The sequence below is a fragment of the Microtus ochrogaster genome, linkage group LG8, assembly GCF_000317375.1.
Source record: "Microtus ochrogaster isolate Prairie Vole_2 linkage group LG8, MicOch1.0, whole genome shotgun sequence".
Taxonomy (NCBI): domain Eukaryota; kingdom Metazoa; phylum Chordata; class Mammalia; order Rodentia; family Cricetidae; genus Microtus; species Microtus ochrogaster.
The window spans coordinates 7900340-7904712 of NC_022033.1; positions in this window are offsets into that span (position 1 = coordinate 7900340).

Genomic DNA, 4373 nt, shown 5'->3' on the forward strand with positions numbered 1-4373 from the left:
ATAGATAGATAGATAGATAGATAGATAGATAGATAGATAGATAGATAGATAGATAGATATGAATGACAAATCTCTCCCTAGAATGTATTAATCACTCAATACAGATTTATTATTGAGGTCATTACAAAGCACTATGGGATGGGTCAGCAGTAGCAGAGTTTGTATATAAGTACAGCACTCGAAATCTGGGATTCAGGGATCAGAACAAAACTAACTTCAAATTCTAGCTGCATCAGGAGAGTCACAGCACACCACACACGGTACTACGAGGGGGAGTGGGTGGAGCCAGCCTTGCTTGCTTCTGAAACAGAGGCATGCTGGTCTGTCGACGCAATGCCTGTGGCTCCTTGTGTGCTACGGTGGTGGAACTGAGGAGTTGCAAGGCTTCTCCGAAGCCAGAGCAGAGTGAGCAGAATTAGCTAGTGTCTGTCGTGCACCTGGATGGACCCTGGAGGCAAGACATGCGTAGAGAGAGCAAAATGGGGCTCCTCCTGGGGGAAGTTTGCTCTGCTATGCATGTGTCAATGACATCAGCCACAGTTCCTCTCCTGGGTCTTCTTCAGCTGGTAACTGAAAGAACGCATGGAAGGCACCCAGGGGACTCTCGTCAAGGGTCAGAGCAGCCAGACACATGGGTGACAGACAGACGCTCTAGCCATTTTTACTTCTTCTCAAATCTGAACTATTTCAGGTGGGGCATGGCTACAGTTAGCAGCAGGCCTTGCCCTTCCTTTCTTTCAGTTGACTTCTGCTTGCCTGCCTACCATAGCCTCTTCAAGTTGAACACATCATTCCTAATACCAGCTTTTGCTTCTTTTGCTTTTAAGGGCTTGTCTGGAAGCTCATTAATTCTCCTTGGTTCTGATTCTACCCCCAAATTTCCTTCTAAGTAAGAGTAGACCAGAGTTGCCCAGAGTAGAACCATCAGATCAATGGTTTAAATGAGTTCATTGCTAACACTATTGTGGGTGCTTGTAAAGGAAAAGTAACTGTTAGTGACGGGGAAGTGTAGCCTTCCTAAAAAAAGACTATCTGAGCTGAACCACTTGTCAAAGTGGAGAGCACGCTGGGCAAGATGGATGTCTGGGGCTGAGCAGATAGGGCTAGATAGGGCTCCCCCTGGAGTGGGGCTGAGTGGATAAGGCTCTCCCAGTGGGGCTGAGTGGATAGGGCTCTCCCAATAGTGGGCCTGAGTGTATAGTGCTAGCTCAGTGGCGGGAATAAGTGAATAGAGCTCCCCCAGTAGCGGAGCTGAGTGGATAGGGCTCTCCCGGTGGGGCTGAGTGGATAGGATTCCCCCATAGTGAAATTGAGTGGAGAGGGCTCTCCCATTTTCTTGAGTGGTGTAGCCCCCACTTAGTGTCCCACATCTCAGCAGTAACTGACTGCCAACTCATGCTCACTAATGACCATCAGTGTCTCAAGGGGGAAAAGACAAGAAGGGAGGAGGGTCCTGCTGAGAAGAATGGCCTTAACAGAGCAAGAAGGGATGAGCGAGGGTAATGAGGGAGTAAAAATGACCAAAATTTCAGTGTTTACATGTATTACATTGCTGAATATTAAACAAAGGCAGAAATATGTTTCTGACCTTGGTAAGCATTTTAAGAAAAATAATCGAAAATTTTTAGTATAGAAATATTCTCTGAATTTAGTAAAAATAGATGTATTCTACATTACTATTACTAAGTGACAATGGGACAAGTGTGTGGACTCGAGATTCTCCAACGGTCAGCTAGAACCAGCGACTCTCCAATGGCTAGCTGTAACCAGCGACTCTCCAATGGCTAGCTGTAACCAGAGACTCTCCAGTGGTCAGCTGTACCCAGCCCCACTGTCAGTGTGGGGCCTGTTATTAAGCTGTTAATATTGACTCCAGGAGCTTTTCTTTCTGTGTATGTGTACGCTCCAGTGCGTGAGCGCTGGGGCATCTGTGGGGCAGTGCGCATGTGCAGGCCAGAGGACACTGGTGGATGTTGTTGAGACAGAGAATCTGGTTGTTTGCCAGTGTGCATGTCAGGCCAACTGGCCAGGAGACTCTGGGGATTCCCCTGTCTCGACCTCTCATCCCCCCCCCCCACGAAAACTACTGGGATTACAGATGTACGTGAGTCCTGGAGATCCAAACTCAAGTCCGAACACTTGTGTAGAAAGCGTTTTACCTACTGAGCTTTCTCCTCAGCCCAGATCAGAGAAATATGAACCAGTTTCCCCAACACACAACCTTAATTTCATACATACATATATATGAACTCATATATACACATACATATATATATATGAAATACACACAATATACATATATAAGTATATACTTTTTAAAGATTTTCTACATGTAAACACACACGTATGCATGCACAGGCATACATACATTTGAATACAAACACCTGTGCACATATGCAAGCACACACAGAGTTTATCCACATAAAAACCTGCCTATCCTATGTACAGTTAGGATCTCTAATGAAATCACAGTAACGGATTCTGTATGATAAATGACCTGAGTTGGGCATATAAAACACAACCAGAGTTTCTTAAATCTTTAAAAAATATAGACCTAATAGCGTAAAATAAATCTCCATGAAAAATATCCCATGATTACAAATCTGAAGCCTAACCATAAGTTCTCAATGTTACCGCTGTGATTTCAATAGGATGGCAGTTGATGCATACACAAAGCCCTTGAGAAATTCACAGACACTTTGATTAATGTACATTTTTTGTATGAACCCAGGTGGGGGTTTTTTTGTTTGTTTGTTTCACTTTGTTTTTGGTTCTTGTTTGCTTGTTTGTTTTTGAGCAAGGCTTCAAGCGGGGCAAACAAAAAGATGACTTCAGTAGGAACAACATGTGTGAATAAGAGAACGCGCCACCGATGACTCCCAATGTGAGGGAAATGAGTGAAATGAAGGAAACAGCATTGACCAAACCCATGGGACAGCACAAGCTGAACGCAGGCTGCGGGACCCACTGAGAAACACAGCCTGCACCATGCTTGTCTGGAATGTCCGCAGCAGGCACCAGACTCGGGACAGCTTTCTCTCTACTGCCTCCTGCTCAGAGCCACTAGCGTCATATGCCAGGGAGAACTCTGGAGAACACGCGGCTTGAGTCTGACTATAAAATGATCCCTTCAGCGCTCATGGACACAGCCCCTAGCCAGGTTGAGTGGTAGGTTCTACATCTATCACCACACCATTCTGCATTGAAGCCCAGAGCTGTCCTTACCATTATTTGGGGAGACAATGGCCTCCAAAGTCACATTGACTTAGAGATCATAGCAATCCCATGATCCTTCTTTCTCAGGAACCTTGTCTAATACCAGAGGATGACTGGGGTAGAAGCATACCAACACCAAGGACCATCTCTTATGCGTGTGTAATTGTGTGTGTATGTTCATGGGTGTGTGTGTGCCAGAGTAGTGCACAGAGAAGGTTTGAAAACAAAAACAGAAAATAGATTAGGATTTAAACACTATTTGCTACAAATCAACTTCAAGTATCATTCCTTAAGTATCATCCACGATTCATATGGGGCAGTATCTTTTGCCAACCCAAAACTTCCCAGGGAGGCTAGCCTAGCTGGCCAGCAAGCTACAACCATCTCTGTCTCTCTCTTTTCAGTGTTCTGATGACAAGCACACAACACCATGCCTGACATTTTTCACATGAGTGTGGAGCACAAACTCAGGTCTTCAGGTTCATGGACAAGCGTGCTGCCAGCTGAGCCCATGCAATATCCTTGTTCTCCAATCTCTGGATACTGATTTCCAGGTCCGTATTCAAAATACCTGTGTTAAATCCTGACCACCCCCACAATGGTATTACATCACTCTATGGGGCCTGTAAGAGATGATTGGTTTCAAGAGCAAGGCTCATGAAAGGGATTAGCATCCTCCAAAACAAACTGGTTTCTTTTGCTGCCGCCCCCACCAAATGAGGACACAGCAAGAAGACCATCTGTGAGCCAGGAGGCAAGCTCTCAGTCTGTACCAAATGGGCTGATGCTGTGAACTTGAACTTAAGTCTCCAGAACAGCAAGAAATGGGTATGCATCATTTCTAAGCAAAGCAGTTTCTGGTGTTCCATCATCAAAGCCCTACGGGCTGAGACACAGAACCTCTGTCTATTCCTATGGCTAACAGAGCCACTTAGGAAACGCAAAGAACTCTCTACCTATTAACACCCATGTGACCCACACATGGGTACTGAGAAGGCCGTAGAAATTCCCCAGTGGCCTCTGGAAAAGTGCATTTGAATTTCTGCAGAGAGCTTGGCATTGAGAAAGATACAGGGGCAGTCAGTTTCTCTCATTCTTTGCAACATTGTAGGGCAATGGCATTGTGCGTAGAAGGGAAGTTGAAAGAATTTCAAGGA